This window comes from Nerophis lumbriciformis, linkage group LG18 (genome assembly GCF_033978685.3).
Source record: "Nerophis lumbriciformis linkage group LG18, RoL_Nlum_v2.1, whole genome shotgun sequence".
Taxonomy (NCBI): domain Eukaryota; kingdom Metazoa; phylum Chordata; class Actinopteri; order Syngnathiformes; family Syngnathidae; genus Nerophis; species Nerophis lumbriciformis.
Genome location: NC_084565.2, coordinates 28,799,398 through 28,813,639, shown reverse-complemented (window position 1 = coordinate 28,813,639; position 14,242 = coordinate 28,799,398). Strand labels below are relative to the sequence as shown.

General features: G+C 40.1%; 1 protein-coding gene across 1 annotated transcript in view; it reads right to left on the bottom strand.

Annotated features, from left to right (window-relative positions):
* sema6bb (sema domain, transmembrane domain (TM), and cytoplasmic domain, (semaphorin) 6Bb) overlaps positions 1-14,242 on the bottom strand; it is a 484,419-nt gene that overhangs the window by 377,392 nt on the left and 92,785 nt on the right. The window contains exon 2 of the mRNA XM_061977961.1: positions 11,663-11,758. The gene's annotated coding sequence lies outside the window, so the exon portion shown is untranslated. The remainder of the gene's footprint in view (positions 1-11,662; positions 11,759-14,242) is intronic.

The window sequence follows — 14,242 nt, the reverse complement described above, 5'->3', positions numbered from 1 at the left end:
GGTTAACATGCAGGTTACGACATGTAAATTGAGTATTGTTGCCAGTTTCTGGATTATTTTTAGAGGGCTTTACGGACGGAAGCAATTACTTCCATTACCTTGATTGTTAGCCACCTCATATATGCTGTATATTACAAATTAGAATGCATCAAAAAAAGAAGAATATATTGTCTTACGTAGGGATTGTGAATGATAGGCATTTTGTTTAAAGTGCTACAGTACACAGCAGCAGTACACTTCATAAAGTTTACTACGCACTTCTCCTGTTGTTTCTAGCTAGCTTAGCGGTTAGCTTAGCTATCAGCATGCCTGTTTCTGCTTTCTCTGTGTGTAACTTGTTTAGCCTCGTCTTAATACTTCATAGAGATACTTAATTATGATATCAAAGATATTAAGAAATACAGTTTATTTGTCGTAATGGAGGTGAATAGTAACTTAACACTGTATATGGAGACACACATAATTAGCTGTCAACTTGTTTGCCGGGGTGACTAAACAATTATATTAGCCACAGGGGACCCGTTTTCATTTTTTATTAAAAGAAAAATCATACAATTAATGAATTTTTCAAACTGAGACTCACTGACTTTGGTTCATTTTCTGTGAAGAACATATATCAGAATACATATTTAATGACCACACACCATACACCCCTCCTACACATTTCTATCACATATAAGATGTCCGGGTCCACTGGACTAATAGAAGTGTGGAAATTGATGTTCTGTGTACCCCACACACACACACACACACACACACACACACACACACACACACACACACACACACACACACACACACACACACACACACACCAGGCCTAGACAGGAGGAGGACAGAGTGTAGGTACACAGAACATCAGAGGGTCAAATGTGCGAGAAAATGAGAGCAGACAGTGTTGACAAACAATGTTGCAACCTTGTATGGGAACCGCAGGTGCAGAAACACAAAACAAGAATCCCTGTGGGATGCAGAAACTGGCAGAGAAATTTTCCGTGCAACATTCATATTGTTGTTACTCAGCCAGCGTTTGTGGGTCTGATGGACTCGTTGCATTTTGTGGCGTTTAATGCCTCACAATCAAACACTTTTATGTTAAAATACTGAACAGATGTTTACCTTATCCCAATAAACATCTGTTCAGTATTTTAACATAAAAGTGTTTGATTGTGAGGCATTAAACGCCACAAAATGCAACGAGTCCATCAGACCCACAAACGCTGGCTGAGTAACAACAATATGAATGTTGCACACTTTTATGTTAAAATACTGAACAGATGTTTATTGGGATAAGGTAAACATCTGTTCAGTATTTTAACATAAAAGTGTTTGATTGTGAGGCATTAAAAGCCACAAAATGCAACGGGTCTATCAGACCCACAAACGCTGGCTGAGTAACAACAATATGAACATTACACAAGGGTTAATAAACAATGGCGATCACATACATTTTCAAGAAAGTCGATCGATACTGATCGGTGGCCGATTGACTCGACACATCCTTAGAATTAATCGATTTTATCGATTAAATGGTTGCAGTCCTGTCTACATTCATGTGACATTACTGACACCTACAGATCAGTCAGCATGCAGTAGGCAGGTTGTAACTGTAGCTAATAATAATTATTATAATTTGTTTTATTTCTCTAAAAACAGAATAATAAGTTAAGTTCATAAAAAGGGAATTCAAATCAAAATGCATAAAAGTTCATAAGAAGGCTATATTTAAGTTACTATGGTTAAAAATGTAATTCCATGCCTTTTTGTTAAGTTTGTGGGCATACTTTTATTTTGAAGTGTCTCGTTTGGTCTGTCTGATGTAAGGAAGCTACTTCCGGGTATGAGTAAACATTTTGATGCCATGTGAAGGCAGAAAGAGAGAGACTGACTGTCACAAAGACTAAAAAGTGTCACAAGGACTCTAAGTGTTTGGTCTATAAGAGCCTGAAGATCGTGCTTTATTTTATTTCAGCTTTCACGGTGAATTTGAAGGGAAAGGAAGCCTTCAAATAAATCAGTTCAAGAAAGCCATTGTGTCTGTGCTATTTGGAGGGAGTTACACAGGTGTTCATTCTCTCTTTAAAACAAGACCGCCATACTGTATATTTGACTGTTGACTATGGGCTAAATCTCATAAACTAGATTCACCTATGAAAATCCTTAGTCCAGGGGTCGGCAACCCAAAATGTTGAAAGAGCCATATTGGACCAAAAATTTAAAAAAAATATCTGTCTGGAGCCGCAAAAAATTTAATATCTTATATGAGTGTTATAATGAAGACAACACATGATGTAAGTGTCTATATTATCTATATTAGCCTACTATCAAAATGACTTTAAAAGTCTTATATAAGTGTTATAATGTAGGCAACACATGATATAAGTGTCTATATTAGCTATATAAGCCTACTATCAAAGGCTGACGCCAATCTTCTTGACAGAAATGTTGTATTTAAATTTATTTTCTACACATTTTTGCGAGATTGGAAATCATTAGTAAAATGGAGGCTTCTCACAGGATGAGATAACTTCTGGAAATTACTGGCTCAGAATGGCTAAAGGTATAGATGAGTGTGTCTACGTTAAAGGAAATGGCAGGCTGTGGTCTATTAATGGATTTATAATAATATTTGCTAGGTAACGTTTGCTGTGGTCTGGAACAACATGGCACACATCAGAAATGTAGCCAATATTACATACAGATAGTATTTGACAAGACATGCAAATATAAATTAAATACATAAAGGACATAAGTAAAGGAAATTAAATGAGCTCAAATATACCTACAAACGAGGCAAAATGATGCAATATGTACACACAGTTAGCCTAAATGGCATGTTGGCATCGATTAGCTTGCAGTTATGAATTGACCAAAATATGCCTGATTGGCACTCCAGCAAATTAATAAAATCAACAAAGCTCACCTTTGTACATTCACGCACAGCATAAAACGTTTGGTGGACAAAATGAGACAAAGGAGTGGCAAAAAACACGTCTTTCTGTGGCAGCGTCGGAGAATGTTGTACATGTAAACAAACTACCATGAGTTCGAGGATCGCTGAAATTAGCAGGGCAAAACGATGTTCACCAAATACTCTCATCAGTGGAGCATGTATAACATAAACAGTGGGATTTCGAGCAATTAGGAGGGTTTGTGTCATGTTTGTTCGCCTACAGAAAATATATTAAAAAACAAAAAATATATTTTTCCACTTTCACACATCTCTGAAAGACGTCCAGGGAGCCACTCGGGCGGGTTTCTTAGTCAAAGACAGCCCTAAAACTAGCGACACAATCATCTCCAAAGTAACAGCCAGAAGTATATTTAGTATTTTTAACAGCCGGTTTCTACCTAACTACTGCAGAAAAATCAGGTGTGTGACCTTCTTGTGTGCAGATCGCTTCATCCCTGACTCACCTCAACGGTTGCTTGCACACGCACAAAGATAAAACATTCTCCTTCTTAACCTGAAAGGGATTAAAGGGCGGGAGGAAAATCATAGATATTTTCTGTAATCTCCAGCGCTGAGCCTGGCTGTGGTTTTTAGAATAGCCGAGTTGAGAAAGTAACAAAAAAAAATAAAAATCTAACTTTTATGCCCTCACTCGGTGAAAGCCTGCTTTAGGAGACATTCTTTGCAGGCGTCTCCAAGGCTGCCTGAAATTCGAACATCTGCCGGTGCCAAAGCGCCACCAGCAAAACGCAGACGATTGCCAGCGGCATTAAGGTATTTCAAATGAGCTTTGGGAACACAACAGAGGAGGCAGGAGTCTAATTCATTCAGGGAACACTGGCATTGGCAGCGTGGAAATCAATCATCACAGCTCTTTATCATATCAGGTTCCATGAATCCTTCAAGAAGTGGGGAAAAAAAAAAAAAGAGGTTGAAGGTGGGACTCTTTGACACAATCCTCCCACTTCTGCGCTCCATTTAAATGCTAATATTAATGTTATCTGCACTGTATATGGAAATGAATGTTACACAGAGTAGTTAGCAGGTGCTAAACAGCGCTGACATCCCCCATTACAAATTGGTGACTGCAAATCGAGTCTTCTCCCGGTTTCACATGGCATAAAGGAAATTGAGGATTACTTCTGTAAACAAAAACTTTGACCCCATTTTTCCCACTAATCAATGAGGAACTAAACTACATTCTCTCATGAGATACTTTTAGTTAAGTCTTCTCAGGCAATGAGTCACTGTCTTGTTGAAAGAGAGGCCCGTCAATTTCAAAAATATAATAATAGCGGTGAGACAAATTCAATTTCTCTGAGATGATTGGATTTTCTTGTTCTTTGGATGCTACAGTATTTTAATCCACAGTCCCTACTTTGAATAAAAGGTGTACCTTTTTAAAGATGTTTAGTATAGGACAAGAGGCAATGGCACAAATGCTACTATGATGAACAATTTACTACCAATATTTTGGTATTACCAAAATTATTTTGATACTTTTCGGTACTTTTCTAAATAAAGGGGACCACAAGAAATTGCATTATTGGCTTTATTTTAACAAAAAATCTTAGGGTACATTAAACATATGTTTCTTATTGCAAGTTTGTCCTTAAATAAAATAGTGAACATACAAGACAACTTGTCTTTTAGTAGTAAGTAAACAAACAAAGGCTCCTAATTTAGTCTGCTGACATATGCAGTAACATGTGTCATTTATCATTCTATTATTTTGTCAAAGGTATTAAGGACAAGTGGTAGAAAACGAATTATTAATCTACTTGTTCATTTACTGCAGTGGTTCTTAACCTGGGTTCGATCGAACCTTAGGGGTTCGGTGAGTCGGCCTCAGGCGTTCGGCAGAGCCTCCGCAGCGGAGGTCAAGACACGCCCGACTCATCGTGTAAATAAAATCTTCTCCCTGTCGGCGTATTATGGATACCACCAAACAATGTTCCCTCTAATTTTCCATATGTGTGAGCAAACACAAAAACTCTTTGAGCATTCAGTGGCGCACATGTGAGCGAGGTCAGACGTGCACATGTACTGTGGTCACACCAGTAGCACACCTGTCCCAAACCTGACTAAATAACAAGTTCAATGTTTTATTACTGTAATCAAATGACAGCAGTCATTTCCATGAGATTATTTTCTAATATAAGTGTTTTGGCCCACTTACAATGACTATAACGTATTGTTTTTGATGAGTTGTGTACTAGTATTATATGTCTGGGTGTGGGGTCCTGCTTTGGAAATAATGTGTACCCCTTTCAAATATCGCATTCAGTTCCCACTAAAACATTCACATGTTGCACAATGAGATGTAAACATGGGATCATGTGTACATTCCTGTAACTTTGTTTGTAAAATATATCTTTATTAGTATTTATTTAATATAACAACATCATTTTATGATTACGGTTCGGGTTCGGTGAATGCGCTAATGAAACTGGTGGGGTTCGGTACCTCCAACAAGGTTAAGAACCACTGATTTACTGTTAATATCTGCTTACTTTCTCTTTTAAAATGTTCTATCTACACTTCGGTTAAAATGTAATAATCACTTATTCTTCTGTTGTTTGATACTTTACATTAATTTTGGATGAGTTTATAAACATAATACTTTTTTTTTTTTTAAACGAAAGAAGATGTGATGCCAAAAAATATCGACGTAATCATAGTAGTATCGACTAGATACTCTACTGTACTTGGTATCATTACAATGGATGTTAGGTGTAGGGTGGGGGGAATACAAACAAATATGATTCATTAGTATCACGGTACTATACTAACATTGGTATACCGTACAACCCTACTACTGACGCTAACTCTAACCCAAAATCAGGTAGGTTTGGGTTGACGTAATCGATATCAATAAAAATAGTGTTCAATAAAATGTTCAATATATGCAGGTTTTTTGGGGGGGTTGGAAGAAACCAAAAATAATGAAACAGTTGGTCGCATGAACAAAAGCAGTCGTGGTCTGGTAACCTAGCAAAACAGGAAGTGATCAGTAAACAAAGGGAGGGACAAGCTAAACAACCAATCGCGTAACAGTACCAGCTATCATTTTCGTTGCGCCCTGTTGATTCCCTGCATGGAATGAGAAGAGAAAGTAAAAACGAGTGCTTCAGAGAGTGAGTTACCTCGACAGGTTTTTGGATTTTTCCAAACGGACCATAAGTCTTTCTTTTCAACCCTCGTCCGTTCCATATTCGGATGTATGGAAACAACAGGTAGGAACTAAAATGCTAGAAATAAAATAAATAACAACATGTAACAGATGTGCTACGGGGGCAGCGTAGCTCGGTTGGTAGAGTGGCCGTGCCAGCAACCTGAGAGTTCTAGGTTTGATCCCCGCTTCTGCCATCCTAGTCACAGCTGTTGTGTCCTTGGGCAAGACACTTCACCCACCTGCTCCCAGTGCCACCCGTACTGGAACTTAGATAATGGGTTTCACTATGTAAAGCGCTTTGAGTCACTAGAGAAAAGCGCTATATAAATATAAGTCACTTCACTTAATAAATAATAATTTGATGCAAAAATATTTAAATACTAGTTAGTGCATGATTTCAAATGCATTTCCATACTTGAAATAAGAATAACAGACCAAATAAAATGTTACACAGACTACGTTACTTCCTGGCGGTAAACCTGCAAAATATTGTTCTTCTCAGGTTTCTTTAGGTTTACATTTTCACACTTTGCCCTAATTGCTTACACTTTTTTAAGCATCTTTAATATTCCTTATTTTTGCACCTTCGTTTAAAAAGTTTTTTGTTAATTGTTTTGATTTTAGAATTGTATTTAGAGGGTTTTCTACGGTTGTGTTGACATTTCCTTTCCTTTCTGCCTTAATAGCTGAGGGGATTACAATCAGAGGAAGGTTACATTTGAAATAAAAGTGTTACCTTTTATTATATTTTTTCTCATGGTTCATATTTTCCATAGCTCATAAAAAATCTCAATAATCATCGATATCGACCAACACAGAAAACGTATATTGTGATACAGTTTTCAGCCATATCGCCCAGCCCTAGTATGAGGTACCATTTTTAGTAACTGGTCAGCCAGGGTTCCAAGTGTGCCAAGCAGATATAGGATAAAAGGGCTAAAAAGGACTCAAGTAAAATTTGCTTATTCAGTTCTTTAGCCTTAGTTCTGGACAAAAAAACTAGTTTAAATTGGATCTGCTTCTTTTTAGTACGTTTTAGACCTGTTGATGAAACATGTCGAAAAACACCCCAATTGAACCATGATAATCACAGAGTGATGCTTTTGATGCAATATAGTTTTCTCAGTTGCATTTACAGGAGCACGTGCTTTTGTCATATTCAGTCAGGAAAAGTGTGGTCCCGATACCAATATTTATCCATCAACCCTTTTGTTGACATTCAGGAGCACTTGCTTGCCGTTAGTGGTTAGCTACTGTATCCTCCGGCGGTGTGTAGGGGAGCATGTTTAGCTATTCCTCGTCCCGCAGGGATGATACTTGTAAGAACTGTAGTTTATTTGTCGCCATGAAAACTAGGATGAGTGATTTTGAAGTAGCTAAAACACTGTGGCCGGACGTTAGCCGCTAGCTAGTTTTAAAGCGCCGCTTTCAGTGTTTATAGCAGGGGTCTCAAACTCAATTTACCTGGGGGCCACTGGATGCAGAAACTGGTGAGGATGGGCCGCAAGAAAAGATTTCTTAAAAAAATCTAACTTGCACTTTTTAATGAATTCATCTTCCGAATTTCAGTGCCCCTCCCGACAATCTCCCGGGGCAACCATTCTCCTGAATTTGTCCCGATTTTTACCCGGACAACAATATTAAGGGTGTGCCGTGATAGCACTGCCTTTAGCGTCCTCTACAACCTGTCGTCGCGTCCGCTTTTTCACCAAGCAAACAGCGTGCCGTCCCAGTCACATGTTGTATGCGGCTTCTGCAGACACACATAAGTGACTGCAAGACATACTTGATCAACAGTCATACAGGTCACACTGAGGGTGGCCGTATAAACAACTTCATCACTGTTACAAATATGACCAACACTGTGAACCCACACCAAACAAGAATGACAAACACATTTCGGGAGAACATCCGCACTGTAAGACAACATAAACACAACAGAACGAATACCCAGAACACCTTGCAGCCCTAACTCTTCCGGGCTACAATATACACCCCCGCTACCACTAAACCCCGCCCCCCCAACTCCGCCCACCTTAACCGACGCACGGGTTGGGGGGTTGATGTGTGGGGGGCAGGGTTGGGAGGCGGGGGTGTATATTGTAGAACGGAAGAGTTAGGGCTGCATGGGATTCCGGGTATTTGTTCTGTTGTGTTTATGTTGTGTTACGGTGCGGATGTTCTCCTGAAATGTGTTTGTCATTCTTGTTTGGTGTTGGTTCACAGTGTGGCGCATATTTGGAACAGTGTTAAACTTGTTTATACGGCCACCCTCAGTGTGACCTGTATGGCTGTTGATCAAGTATGTCTTGCAGTCACTTACGTGTGTGTACAGAAGCCAAATACAACATGTGACTGGCCTGGCACGCTGTTTGTAGAGGGCGTTAAAGGCAGTGCTATCACGGCACGCCCTTAATATTGTTGTTTGGGTGAAAATCGGCAGACATTCGAGAGAATGGTTGCCCTAAAATTCGGGAGTCTCCCGGAAAAATCGGGAGGGTTGGCAAGTATGACGCTGTCAAGCGCCATTCATATAAAACTCACGGGCCGCACTAACATTACATTTTCATATTAAGGTGCGGGCCGCAAAATAACGTCAATTGCGGCCCGCGTGTCTGAGACCCCTGGTTTATAGCTTCACCTTTATCGTTAGTTTTGAAGTGAAAATACGTCCATTCTCTCTCTTCCGTCTCCCCACTGTTTCCGCTTGTAAGTGCCCTGTCACCATGGTAATTTTACCATGACGTAACATTGTGTCCATGAAAATATATATATATATATTTTTCCAAAGGCAGTATACTACCTATTTTAATTCATTAGTACCGCAGTACTTGATTAGTACCGGTATACCGTACAACCCGAGTAATGAATAAAGGAAATTTAAAAAAAAACATGCAACATAAAAGTGTGCCATGGTTCCACAGTGTTTGATGTACCCTGCATGATAAAAAAGCCGAGCATTGTTACATGCTTTTAGCTCCGTGGTATTTCTTTGGCATCTGTCCCTACACCTCAGCTCCTGAGCTGCGGCCAAACAACACAACGTCCAACCAAGAGAAATTCCACAGAGCTGAATCTGACCTGCCCAGGATGGATTCAGTTTCCCGTCTCTGCATCGTACTGCGCGCTGAAAAGACTCTAAAAGCTCTCACCGTGATGCAGCGCAACATGGCAAACTACAATAACGAGTAGGCATACGATAATGAGTAGGCGTACTCATAATGTGATTTATTGGTACGGAACATTCTGCATGCTGCAGCGACATACAGAGTTTACACAGTGAAAGACAGAAAGTGTAACTACACTATATTGCAAAAGTGTTTGGCCACGCATCCAAATGATCAGAATCAGGAGTCCTAATCACTTGGCCAGGTGTATAAAATCAAACACTTAGGCATGGAGACTGTTTCTACAAACATTTGTGAAAGAATGGGCCACTCTCAGTGATTTCCAGCCTGGAACAGTCATAGGATGCCACCTGTGCAATAAATCCAGTCGTGAAATGTCCTCGCCCCTAAATATTCCAAAGTCAACTGTCGGCTTTATTATAAGAAAATGGAAGAGTTGGGGAACAACAGCAACTCAGCCACCAAGTGGTAGGCCACGTAAACTGACAGAGAGGGGTCAGCAGATGCTCAAGCGCATAGTGCAAAGACTTTCTGCACAGTCAGTTGCTACAGAGCTCCAAACTTCATGTGACCTTCCAATTAGCCCACGTACAGTACGCAGAGAGCTTCATGGAATGGGTTTCCCTGGCCGAGCAGCTGCATCTAAGCCATACATCACCAAGTCCAATGCAAAGCGTGGGATGCAGTGGTGTAAAGCACGTCGCCACTGGACTCTAGAGCAGTGGAGACGCCTTCTCTGGAGTGATGAATCACGCTTTTCCATCTGGCAATCTGATGGATGAGTCTGGGTTTGGAGGTTGCCAGGAGAATGCTACATTTCGGACTGCATTGTGCCGAGTGTGAAATTTGGTGGAGGAGGAATTATGGTGTGGGGTTGTTTTTTAGGAGTTGGGCTTGGCCCCTTAGTTCCTGTGAAAGGAACTTTGAATGCTCCAGGATACCAAAACATGTTGGACAATTCCATGCTCCCAACCTTGTGGGAACAGTTTGGAGCGGGCCCCTTCCTCTTCCAACATGACTGTGCACCAGTGCACAAAGCAAGGTCCATAAAGACATGGATGACAGAGTCTTGACTGGCCTGCACAGAGTCCTGACCTGAACCTGATAGAACACCTTTGGGATGAATTAGAACGGAGACTGAGAGCCAGGCCTTCTCGACCATCACCACCAATGCGCTTTTGGAAGAATGGTGGAAAATTCCTATAAACACACTCCGCAACCTTGTGGACAGCCTTCCCAGAAGAGTTGAAGATGTAACAGCTGCAAAAGGTGGACCGACATCATATTGAACTCTATGGGTTAGGAATGGGATGGCACTTCAAGTTCATATGTGAGTCAAGGCAGGTGGCCAAATACTTTTGGCAATATAGGGTATTTCTATGTACTTTATTTCATTTGTATTTATTTTTTTGCTTTTTTGCTTCTGTTAAAAAGTATTTAGAAATATATTGTTTTCTTGAAGCATCTCAAACCTTTTTAAATTCAGATGTAAAAATTAGACCGTCCCATTGTTCACAATTTCATCTTGTAAAAAAAAATATTTTTTTTAAATGCATAAATAAAACGCCACAGTGAGTGAAATCACTTGGACACTGACACCACCTCCCAGGGTTTAAGTATTCTTTCCATTTGTGACGGAGTTTCAGTCTGGTTGCTTGCTTGCATGTCCAGCTTTGTCACTCCGGGAACTGCTTTTCCTTCTTGAATCATGTACTTTTTCATTCGTATTCATCTATTATTTATTTATTTACCGATGTATTTTTTCAATTAATCAGAAATTACCCACACTTTTTTTATGGATCTTTATTTGTATTCATTAAATCTATTTACCGTATTTTTCGGAGTATAAGTCGCACCTGCTGAAAATGCATAATAAAGAAGGAAAAAAACATATATAAACCGCACTGGAGCCGGCCAAACTATGAAAAAAACTGCGACTTATAGTCCGAAAAATACGGTACATAAAACGAAGCAGTGGTTTCCTTACTTGCACCCAAAATGAACTGACCCGTGAGCTTCAAACCAAGGTACGTAGAGGAATGAACCGTGACGATGGCGTACCGTCACACCCTTAATAACAAACACATTTTCAAATGACTAGCTTTCTGACAGGACTCCATAAAGCTGTACGAGATGTCCAGACTTTTCATTTACGGACATTAAGAATCGATGCTGCTGTTTTGAGACGGACACGACCTACTGACTGCAACTCTGCAGGTTGTCCGCACATCAGTAAAAGGTTACAAATCATCTGATTAAACTGATAAGTACTTCCTCTTAATAACTCCGCTGGGCGCCCAACTGATCCTCTTAGAAACATGAGCCAGGAATCAAGCGGTGACGCCGTGTTTATGTCTTTGTCTCGCCTGTGAGGTGTTTAATAAAGAAACATTTAAAAACACTCACCCTGTGTTAAACTGTCTGCCGCTGGAGAGTTTCCATCCCCACTGTAAATTGCACTGAGACTTAAAGTGGTGAAGGAGCAGCCTCTCCTGATGTCATCTGCAGATGAAGGAAACAAGAAGTGTGTTGGGGGTTAAATCGTCATTTTACTGCATGTGTGTTGCGCAGTGATAATTCGCTGAGGGCTTTCTGCGCACGGCGGATTGACAACTTTTAGTTTTTTGGAAGCTCTTCGATGGCTTGACACCTTTTAAATGCCTTTTTTAAAAAGTCGGCCTCTAAAGCGAGTCAAAGCCACGACGTGACAGATGAGAAGGGAAAAGACCTTAATCTTCTTGAAGTGCATCTCATTATCCCGTCATGTTGTTTACAGCATTTCTTTTAAGAAGACAAAGGAAGAGAAGAAGCGAGGCAACGCTATGATCCATCTAAACTTCAGCAAAAGTCAAGACTTCTTAACTTTAAAGACGTCAAGTACTTTCACTTTGTCTGACTTTGAACATTATCATTTATGCTGGCTGGTATTAAATTTGAAGAAAAGCTCCAGATTGTCAACGTTTGTGTTCCAGGACAGCTCACATACTTCCTTTATTACAGCTCTGATTCATGAGCAGTGCTTGTACCAACTTAGGAACACTTAGTCTAAAGCAACGCCATTTGTCTGGCAGCCCGCAAAAACAAATTTGACATCAGACCAGCTCGCAAGTGGAGTTCACACACTGGAGGAGAGATTCCGAAAAAGAATCCATCACTACTGAATGGAGACAAGTCAAACATTGGCGCCAGGCGGAAAACAGCCGCTGAGGCTGAAGCTTGTCCCTTTAGACCGCCCTCAAGCTCATTGATTGGCTTTCCGGGCATGCCTTCTTACCAATGTGACAATGATTGACAGCACCCAGCAGCTGACTAATAGACAAGATAAGTGAAGGCTGGCCTCCACATGGCGATATGAATCACGAACAAGTACGACAAAATTTAAAATACAAACAAAAGGCGTCTAGTGCTCGACTCAAAGGTATTTATGTTGATGACTAAAATGGGGGTCGGAAACCAAAAATGTTGAAAGAAGCATATTGGACCAAAAATACAAAAAAAAAATCTGTCTGGAGCCGCAAAAAATTAAAAGCCTTATATAAGTCTTATAATGATGGCAAGACATGATGTATCTGTCTATATTAGCTATAATAGCCCACTATCAAAATGCCTTTAAAAGTCTTATATAAGAGTTATAATGAAGACAACACATGTGTCTATATTAGCTATATTAGCCTACTATCAAAATGCCTTTAAAAGTCTTATATAAGAGTTATAATGAAGACAACACGTGTCTATATTAGCTATATTAGCCTACTATCAAAATGACTATGTGTCGCAGGCTGACGCAAATCTTTGTTGACAGAAATGTTGAAATGTAATATTTATTCTACACATTTTGGCAACATTGGAAATCATTAGTAAAATGGAGGCTTCTCACAGGTTGAGATAACTCCCGGAAATTACTGGCACAGAATGGCCAAAGGCATAGATGTGTGTGTCCAAGTTAAAGGAAACGGCAGGCTGTCTTCTTCTAATGGATCAATTACAATCTTTGCAAGCTGGGTAACGTTTGCTGTGGTCTGGAACAACATGGCACACAAACTATCAGAAATGCATGAAATATTACATACAGATAATGTGTCATGAGACATGCAAATATAAATTAAACACAGAGTAAAGGAAATTAAATGAGCTCAAATATACCTACAAACGAGGCATAATGATGCAATATGTACATACAGCTAGCCTAAATATGGTATCTTGCAGTCATGGATTGACCAACTACCTACTACTAAGTGTTTATACTGTAAGTATCGTACTTATTACACACCAGCTGTTTGTGACCTGCATCTTAGTTTTAGTTTTCATCACCAAATTTGGAGGGGTTGAAATCACCATTTAAAATTGCTAACATTATTTTAGTAGCATGTCGATGAAAAATCCAATGTAAATTAGCATCAAGCTAGCACATTTTGAAAAGTGGAACCTAACTTTGTTTGAGCGTTTTCTATTGAGCATGCTAGCTTTGTTGGCATTGAAAATTGCAACATTACCTAGAAGCGGTCCACCATGAGTGCTGCTTGAGTGCTAGTTTCCCCGCTAACTCTTTGAGCCACTGCAACCGGACGTGACGTCACGTGCAATAAAAAGGTGTCATAATATGTTTGATTTTACAAGAATCGAAACCATACTTGCCAACCCTCCCGGATTTTTCGGGAGACTCCCGAAATTCAGCGCCTCTCCCGAAAACCTCCCGGGACAAATTTTCTCCCGAAAATCTCCCGAAATTCAGGCGGAGCTGGAGGCCACGCCCCCTCCAGCTCCATGCGGACCTGAGTGACGTGTTGACAGCCTGTTCACACGTCCGCTTTCCCACAATATAAACAGCTAATGATCGAGGGCGAGTTCTTGGTTTCTTATGTGGGTTTATTGTTAGGCAGTTTCATTAACGTCCTCCCAGCGCGGTAACAACACAACAACAACAGCAGTCAAGTTTTCGTCTACCGTAAAGCAGTTCGTCTGCCATAAACAGCAATGTTGTGACAC